Source organism: Ipomoea nil, unplaced genomic scaffold, assembly GCF_001879475.1.
Source record: "Ipomoea nil cultivar Tokyo-kokei standard unplaced genomic scaffold, Asagao_1.1 scaffold1421, whole genome shotgun sequence".
Classification (NCBI taxonomy): Eukaryota; Viridiplantae; Streptophyta; class Magnoliopsida; order Solanales; family Convolvulaceae; genus Ipomoea; species Ipomoea nil.
Window position 1 is genome coordinate 7,455,227 of NW_017617849.1, and position 10,679 is coordinate 7,465,905.

Below are 10,679 nucleotides of genomic sequence, written 5' to 3' on the forward strand. Positions count from 1 at the left end.
TTTCCTAGCTAACTGCAACCACTTAACCTTCAACCGCAAACCTTTTTTTAATCCTTTCCCAAAAATGAAATAATCTCTCCAGCTGAATAGAGAGAGAGAGGAACAATAATGTTAGCAGCTTAGGTCACACGCATTGTTGGGAGAAGGTGTTGAAACAAACACCTCTCAACCGATCCCAGAACACGATTTCAACGCCTTTGGTTCAAAGTCGTTGGTGCCTAATGGGATGTGAGCTATGAGGAGAAGACAGAGAAAGAAACTAGTATTAGTAGTAGTTGAGGTTTGGTTCCAAGAATATTCATATATTCATCGCCTTGCCTATATAAACGGATTCGCCTCTTGTACTTTTTTTATATTTCTCCTTTCGATCCTAGCCGGTAAACCATCATTGTACTATATGTTCCTACTATATATCAGCGGTAACATCTCATAATGACAATTAAGGATAAAATCCTTGTGTTTTTTTTTTTTTTTTTTTTGTAAATAATAATAATGGTTGGAAAAGCAAATCAAGAGAAAATATATTTATTTTGCCTTGTTGCAAATATTTAGATTATCTGCACTTTTTAAAGATGTGCTGATATTCAGACATGATATATTCTTTATGGAAAATAACAATGATCTCATTAAAGTAATATATTTTGCACGAATTTATGTTATTAGTAATAATAATAATAATAATAAATTAATAATAATGTTGTTTATGTACTTGTTTATTGTACTAGTGTGATAAACTTGAAGTCTAAGGAATTAAGGATGGTGGTAGTACAATGTTCTAGACTTCGACGAGTGAAATGAAATTTGTTGCTTTTTATCAATTTGGAAATAAAATAACAAACACAAAATGTAGTTTTTTTTTTTTTTTTTTTTTTTTTTTTTTTTTGTTTGTTTGTTTGTTTTGTTTTTGTAGGTGATGACAGAAATGTGTACTCATTATATGAATGTATGCACGGGGTAAATTTCACACTATAAAGATTTTGTGCAAGGTGTTGGCCAGAGGGTATTCGGATTTGACTAAAATAGTGTTGACAATAATTGAACTTGTGACCTTAGATACGAAAATCTTGTTCTACTCTTTACAGTATTTTATGTCATATACACAGGTAGACACCTAGAGTTTTTAGTGTCCGGCTAACTACACTGATATTCACAAGGGATCCAACTCCAAATCGTATTATCAATAGTAATTGAATCTTGACTCTATAACTAACAAACTCTCACCCTGTAACTAATGAAAATCATAATTGAACCCTCATCTTATGATTCTTAATACATATATACTATCGAGACTTATTTCACTCTAAACTTTACATCATTGAGTTATCCCATGGGACACTTTGACCTACTTTCTTTCTTATATTTCTCTTGATGCATTATGTTACAAAACAACACTATGTTATCATTTGTTAAATATTATGACAGTTGCCACGAACATTAGAGGATTTAAGTTTGAACAGTGTGTATACGTAAAAGTGTACAATTTGGTGTTAAATCTCAAATTTAACTAGATTAACTCGATTTATCTCTTTATAAGCATAGATGTCGAGTTAATAACCTCCAATATATAATGCGGCAAAATTGAGAAATATGAGTTATAAAAAGAATATTACTTGCTTTCAAAAAAGAATATTACGATGGAGTATACTAATGACCTATTTAACTAGGAGGGTAGGAATTGAACATATATATGAAGAAAGACAATAGTGTATATTTATTTATTTTTACTATATTTTATTTGAAAGAATTTCATGGTCAGATAAAAAGGAATAATATCACATATTGTTAATTTACACATAATTAAATAAAGCATGCGTTATAGCGTTAGTAAGGAACAGCAACAACCTAACGGCCGGACAGGCCAGGGATTATATTAAAATTTAAAACCAAGTCAAAACTTCCATCGAGTTACATAATGGCCTACGTGCTACATGTTATATCAATTTGATACTACATAATATTATTATTGCATCTTTTATATTGCGATCAAACTTTTATTAATATTAATGTCGAAATTTGCATTATCATTAATTATTGATTATGTTCGAGGAATCGAGGGGGAGAGTTTTTGGCCATGTCTCCTTTTCAGCCTGAGCCGTTGACCTCTTCCATGGTCCTCGGTCGCACTTGTGTCCTTGTCGCTGGTTCCAACAAGTAGGCCGGATGTTTTAGACGCTTTCATGTTGGTAGGAGCCTTGATCTCGACCTCATACGCGAGAGTGCATAAATATTGTTAAATTAAATCTGTACGGTAGAAATTAAGAAAGTTGTATTTATGAAAAATAGGGATTTAATTTTTGAAGTACTTTTCAAAGTACAATTAATATTTTTGTTTAAACAAAGAAAAAAAAAAGATTTTTATTGCATATATACAACTGTGAACAGCAGGTCATGTAAGAGTTCACCTGGCCGTCTCTCCTCCTACAAAGGCCGTGACGCTTTCCTATATATCCTCTCTGCACGTTCATAAGTCATAACCTCTTCAATTTCCCCTTAAAATAATATTTTATATATATATATATATATATATATATATATATATATATAAGTTTAATTTGAACCTCAAATTTAAAAGCTCTTCACCGAGCTATGAAAACAAATGAATAAGATAAATCGCTGATTTATCTCAACTGGTCTACAAATTCTTAAATTTAGTGCACACAACAACAAGATTAAATTCATACTTCTTTTTAAAGTAAAACGTATGAATTTATTTTGTGTTAATTAACTAATTAAATTGTGCTTAGACCCCAAATCCAAAAAAAAAAAAAAAAAAAAAAAAGAAAAAAAAAACTATTGATTCTCACGCCCTGGTATAGTACTTATTACCGTAATTAGGTAGACCCAATAATTTGTTTGAACACGTACTGTTGCACTACTACGTACTATAATCATTTCATTAAATCTATCAAACTGTAATACAAACAATGGAAATTAGTATGTTTGGGCTTTTTCTGTCTTCCATTGCCATTTCTTAACAAGCTTTCGTACATTATCCTATAAAATATATATTATTTGCATATTTATGTGCAATGATAAACAAGTTGGCCAATACCCATATGGTGATGTATCCATTAACGTGCCATAGTTTTGATAGCCTATCAATTATTTTAGGTTGATTCTTAATTTTATTTTATTTTTTTGAATTAATTCTATTTTTTTTGTCATAGATTTATATGTGATAGTCCACATTAAGTCATTTCTTATCAAAACATTCAATTTTGATCGTAATATTATTGTGGCATAACTATTTTTTGTCATTTATCAACAAATTAAAACATTTTACATATCGTTAAATGTAAGAGCATTTCGGTCTTTAATTATGATTTTTTTAAAAAATAAACATAAAAAATATAGCGGTTCAACCTACTTTATATTCAACAATTTTGTTGATGGAGGACTAATAATGGTTATGTCACAATAATATTAGGACCAAATGAGGATGTTATAATAAAAAATGACTAAAAGTGTGCTGTCACCTATAAATCTAGAACAAAAAAATGAAATTAACTCTTTTTATTTATTTATTTACAAATGGTAATAATCGGTATCTTATCAATGTGGAAAAATGAATTTGGAGAAAAAGTTGGCCTAGAGGCCTTTAATTGGACACACTTGGTGCGAATGAAGATTAGTTTGAGTATGGTACAAGATTAGTCAGGATACTACGTGATTTAACAAAAAAATGTACCTAATAAACCCATCTCAAATTAGACTTAAGAACTCGAGTCCGATTTTTTTTTTTTTTTTTTTAAATGTATCTAAACCCATCTCATATTAACCTTAAGAACTCAAATCCGAACTGAATTATATATATAATATTCGAATCCGTCCCAAACTCATATATTACATAATTAAACCTGCCTTACAACGGTTTAATCCGATAAGATACTCGTTTTTATAACCCAATTCATTGTTACTCTCTACGAATGTGTCTCAACTGATATACTATAGACCCCAAATATATATATATATATATATATATATATATATATATATTTTAAAGAGATTATAGGCCCCAAATATATTTGTGTACTAGTATTCACAATAAAGTCATATCCATACATTCTTTTGGTGGGATGAAATCATAATGTTAATTTACTGCAGGAAGACGAGACATTGGAATTGTTAGATGGCGAAAATTAATAATTTATAACATTGCGTTAACAACATTAAAACTTGGTTAGTTATTAGTTAATTTAATCCGGCGAATGACTATGAAACTCTCCTTTGAAAGCCTATCAAACCGGGTTTAATAAATAAATGGTTATTCGATTAGTTTAAAGTTGGTTTAATGATGATGATATAGAAAATCCTAGTTAATGATCACCAACTCCGGCCTCTACAGTCAAGGAACCGCCACCAGTTATCTTCTAGAATATATCCAATGTCTGTATATATGTAGTTGGTTGCTAGGTTTACCAATATATTACTACCAAACCTAGATAGGGAAATAGATTTTTATGCAGAACAAACCATTTTTTTTAATACTACCGATTCTATTACGATGTACTATCTGTTTATACATACTTTTAACTTACTGAAGCACAAAGAGTCAATGTCCCACTGAGGTTTAAACATTTGACCTCTCATTTGAGAGTCATAGTTATGCCGTTTGATTAAAAGATATTTAGCCCCATTAAAATTGAAGTATGCAAATTCAAAATTAGAAAAGCAACTTACTTGCCAAACTTTATATATTGAAAACAAATGGGGAAATTAAAAGTGAAGATCTATAGATAGAGACATGAAGCAGATTTTATTATTATGTCTCTATTTTTAATTTTCGCTTTTGGTGGTATTATTTGAAAAGGAAATTGTTCGGCAGCTTATTAATGGAGCCACAAAATTTATATAATCATAAAATAAAACAAATAAAAAAGGACTACGAAATTAGGGACTGCATGCCCTTCTAGAAATGTTGCAAATGGAATAAGTTTTATTTGATTTATTGGAAAGCCACAACCGCTACATACTCAAAAATGAATTTTAGATGAAGTTATCTTGTGACACTAAATGATAAAAGATTACAAGAAGGTAATATTAATTTAATTTGTTAATAATTGATTGGCTCAAACTAAAAAAAAGATATAAAATCTTATAGTTACCAAACTAACTGTCCGACCAATTCGACGAAGATTATCCCAAATAGAATAACTTGAAGTTACAATTACATGCTACAAGAAGATAACCCACTTAGGTTATCATTAATAATTGATATTCTCAAATCGAAAAAGACATGAAATCTTATGATTATCAAATTAACTTTTCAACCAATTTTATTGAGGTAACCCACTATGCAAATTTCTTGATATTTAGAATTAAATGATTTTTAAAGTATTTTCCAGCTAATTAATTTTTGTTTCAAATATTCTTTGTTATTTATTTATTTATTTTTACTTTTTTGAAAAGATTAAGAATTCCAAGGCCTAATTAGCTATACCATTGTCGTACCTGGTCGGAGATGAGTAGGATCTTTGGTCGTTCCAATCCGGCCATTCTAACTTCACCCACGTAATTTAATTATAGACATTTTTGTAGTTAAATAACCAACTAATTGAGCTTTGAATACAATTAGCTATATAACATAATACAAAGTTAGGTGTAGATAATATTAAAACTAAATAAATAAATAAAATTATGTTAATTAGACAAGCGATTATATATAGCAAAAATATTTAGCTACACATCTAACAATTTGCCTTATACACAAATTTTCTTGGTAAGAGTAATGACTATTTAAGTTTGGGTTGAAACTTCTAAATAAAATTAATTAGTATATAATAGTAGCTAGGCAAAGCTTCTAGAATGGTCCCACATACATATGATTAATGCTTGAAAGTTGAATGATGAGCTAGAAGATTGGGTGTCAAGCAGGGATAAAATAAACGTTAAGTAGCCATCATCTTGTTATAATTGTTGTAGTTGTACGTCAAACTATATATATATATATATATATATATATATATATATTGAAAAATATATTGCTTTTATTAATTTAATATTAAAGACTTGCTTTCCGTGATAAATCAATTCTTATAACAAATATTGGGGTTTGGGTTTAGAATGCACTCATCATTGTGCGTAAAATTGTACAATTTGATATTGAATCTCGAAACTAAATTGATTCGATTTACCTCATTTGAAATTTGGAGACAATTTATGTGGTCCATGCGTGATATAGTCCTGTAAAGTCTTAAAGTCTGAGTTTATCAAAATAAATATTAATTTAAGTAGCATCCAATTCAATAATCTATGTAAAATAAAGTAAGAAACTTATTACTTCTAAGGGTTTAGCATAGTGGTTCATCGTATGACTTGATGTCATGATTGAAGGGGCGCGCACATGAAAATTAAGGTATGATATATCGGTTGATCTGATTGTACGATTTGTGATTTACCTCTGCAATAGCTTTAAGTATAGGGGTCTTGTGGGTTTAAGATTAGTTTGATTAAACTATGATCGCTTAAGTATAAAAATAATAAAAATAATAAAAATAAAGTAAGAAACTTGCAAGACATGTAAAAATGGATCATGTAACAAAAAGTCCACCTTATACACAACGTAACTGTACACTTCTAATTGGATTATGTTAACGTAACCTACTAGCTTACTCCTAAAATATATTATGCATCCATTAAATCTACTCACAATCTAATACTAGATTTCCCTTAAAATATAATCACTTGCTCCGTATATATTTGAAGCCAAAGAAACTAACCAATATAATGATCTTGCATCTTGATCGAGATAAGAGGTTTAATCAACGTAACACTCTATATATTGATGAGTATCGTTAACTAGACTCTTAGGACAGTAGTTTAGTGGTTAAAAAGTTGCACTTAAAAATTCACTTTTATCATGCAAAAAAAAATGAGATTAGGAGAGCAAATTTGTCATATAATTAACATTTTTTAAACAAGAGTACTTAAATTTCGTTTCCAAATAGGAGAATTAATGAAGTTATATTTTACCTTCAAAAAAAAAAAATGAAGTTATATTTTCCTTTAAAAAAAATTGTTTTGTCAACCACTACTTTAACTTTGTTATTGTACTGTCACATTACCCGTTGCCACGTCATTATTGCAATGCCATTAACTCATAACCTCATCAAACTACATAGAAACAAGATTTAAAATGGTATCTATGTCAAAAAAAACTCCAATGTTTTTTCTAGAAGAAACAAAAAATATTGCAAGGAACATGTTTTTATCTAAACCTTAGGCATTATTTTGTGACAATATATACAAGGCAACCCTTTTATTCCTAATTTAGTAATTCACCTATCCTACTGGAAAAATACTTGGTGTACTCCCATTTTAAACTCCCAACTTGTACTTCCTTTCACATGCTTTTGATGTAGACATTTTTCTGTGGACCCACATGATGAAAATAACCAATTCTGGATTGCCACCTCAGGGAGTATAAATGAGGGAGTAGAATTTTGGGAGTCTATGTAGTAGAACTCATCCTAGTGAACTTCATATGACGGTCTTACTACTTGCATTAGGTGCAATATGTATTTTACATGCCCAAAAAAGGTAATCGAGTATGTGAAACACAATTCTCGTACTAGAATGTCATGTGTTCAATTTGTACTAACATATTCTCAGTCAAGCTCCTTTTATGAAGTTTTTATAGTGTAATTTATCTCGATCTCTTGTGTAATTTACGTACTATTATACAAATCAGAATTTACTCATGACGCGTTATTGAGATGAATCGCGAGTTCGCGGCGCTATATTATGATGTGTGAAAGGCATGGGTGACTAGCTAGCAATTCCATTTGTCGTTTCATGCAGAAACAATGAAACCTGCAGATCGAGACCATGAACTACGTTTCAAACTAATATTAGATTTCGAAAGCTAAAACCCAACTAACTTCCTTTGACTCATTTAACTAACCTAACTTCTATTTTACTCCATTTTTAACTTCCACCACACATTCTTCCACCCTAAACTTCAAAGTTTACATCGAGTCGGGTCAAATCACGCCTTGCTACTTAAAATATTATAATATACTCCGTAATAAGCATTATATTGCAAGCAGCTGTTTAACATTATTAATTACTAAACTTAGTATATATATATAATAAATATGCATGCACTCAGTCCAACCATCATCTTATATTTCTATACTAAATTTTTAGTCGAGACAAAATATATTCTTTAATATGCATGATACCATATATAGTCAAATCCATACAAAAAGTCATGGTTCGAACCTCCGAGCTAGTTACCTTAGTTAAAGCGTTATTCGATCACCTTGAAAACTTGTTGTGGTTATGAGTATATGATTGGGCGTGGAAGGCACTCAATCCAGCCTCCAAATTTTCAAGCTAGGATTGTTCGGGTCACAATAGACACAACGCGACGTGCAGAGTACTCTTCCAACCAGTTTTTGGACTTTACCTTCAAGGAGGGTAGACGTATAGTACTATTAAATAGAAAAAATAACTTTTCCTGGACCTTTTGTTGATCAACGTCTCTGAATTGAACTCCCTAACGTTGTTGGTACTAACTACAGAGTATTTTTACAGGGAATATTTAATAACAATCAAGCAACGTCCAAGCAAATCAGATGGCTCCCACAAGAATTGGACGCTTCTAACAACTACTTTCACTACGCGCCAGTTAAAAAGACTGTCTCCCATGTTGCTTAGCCCATAATACATACGTAGATAATAAACGTGCACTCCAATTATCAATAAAAAAAACACATAATTCTTCAACTTTGACATGACTACATCGCATTGGATCAGTAGTACACACAACTAGATCGAACGTACGACACTTCCAACGTGCCATACAGAGAGATGGTACTTGAGGAAGAAGTTGGTCCTGTTGGTGAAGTGTTGGCATCAACCAAATGCATACATATTATTATCATAAATAATTAATAGCTGGAAAATTTGTGTCATTTTCCTGCAGACGATAGCTATAGACTACTTTAGCCATCCAGCCAACCCACTGGAAAATTATTCATGTATGACTGGATGGGTATGATAAACGCTGGTTAAAGAAGCAAGTCAAATAATGCCATGAAAATGCCAAGTCATGGAGAAAGAGGTGTTATAATATTCACCAACCAGTAGACAAGAATATGTAAATTAGTGTTTGAGGTATGACATTGCAACTCTCTGCTTTATTCAGCCTTTTAAGCTTTTAACTTTACTTATAAGATTGTTGACAATTCAAGGGGTTTCAATTATAGCTTTGAATTATTTACATCCATTATATTATAAGATCCATAAAAGTCATATTTTAATTTAGTACATGATTATGAGTGATTTAATTATTTGTGATGATCCGGATTGTTCATTATTGTTAATTGTAAATTATGTGATTAAGCACAACCTAGAACAAGAGAACTTCATTTGTAAGATTAATGTGTGGTATATTTTCTTAATTGAAACGGAAATATGAATTAGAAAGGGAACAGACAAAATGGAGATGCGGGGGATCGAACCCCGTGCCTCTCGCATGCAAAGCGAGCGCTCTACCATCTGAGCTACATCCCCACATGTTTACAATATGTAATGTTAGCATTAAATCATTTGTGAAAATCGAATGGGAAGCTGGATAAATAAGAAAAAAACTATTTTTTTTTTTTTTTTTTTTTTTTACTTCTGCATTTAGAAAATATACAATAGATAAATGATAATCTCACTGTAGGTCTCTTTGACCATTATATAATTTTTAGATTTATTTTGAATGGATTAGACCTACGATAACTAGATTTTTTTTTGTTGGTGTAGTCCATATATCGTTTCTATCTTCGGACACAATAATTATTCCTATCGCTAACTTGTAGGCGCTTTAAAGGTGACTATAAACTAGATATTGCAATGTAATATTTATAATGTTGGCCCATTTGAATCTCGTAATTGAACTACAAATAATTAAATAAGCACAATGAATAAAAACTATGCCAAGTGTCTCATGATGTTGCTCGAGAAGCCGTTTCTATGTAAGGTTGCGGGAAGTGATTTGATGATCCTTCTCCTTATAAATTGTCTTCTTTTGGATTTAATTAATTAAGTTCTTAAGATGCGAATTTTATACATTGTCCCACTTTGACCCCCAAACTTTCTTTCCTTTTTTCACTTTACACCGTGTCCCTCAGCCTTTCCACTTTTCACACTTTTGCACCTTAAGATGCGAATTTTATACATTGTCACACTTTGACCCCCAAACTTTCTTTCTTTCTTTCTTTTCACTTTACACCGCGTCCCTTGACCTTTCCACTTACACTTCATTGACTTTTCGCCTTGTCTCACTTCAAATCTCATCCCTCCAACATTTACACTTCAACTCTACTTCTTAACACAATTCACACCACTAACTTTTTTCTCTTCCTATCTAGGTCTCAAAATCTTACCCAAGGGATCTGGTTATTCCATGGACTCATCAATTAACTCATGGATCTATGTTTTCAATTGTTTTATCGTGTTGTAAATTTAGTATCTCGACGTGTAATTACTCAATCTAGTCTTTGAATTATATATATATATATATATATATATATATATATATATATATATATATATATATTAGTTTAGTAAAATGAAAAAAAAAAAAGGAATTGAAATAATTGTACCCTTAATCTGTGGAAAAGTGTTTTTTGGATTATTCACTGAGGAATGCTAATTTATCCCTCTAAAATTGTTCACTTGTAATT

General features: G+C 30.6%; 1 non-coding gene across 1 annotated transcript; it reads right to left on the reverse strand.

Annotated features, from left to right (window-relative positions):
* Positions 1–9,446: 9,446 nt before the first annotated feature.
* On the reverse strand, positions 9,447–9,519 carry TRNAA-UGC. The gene has a single exon. It is a non-coding gene; the product is annotated as a tRNA-Ala (tRNA).
* Positions 9,520–10,679: the final 1,160 nt, after the last annotated feature.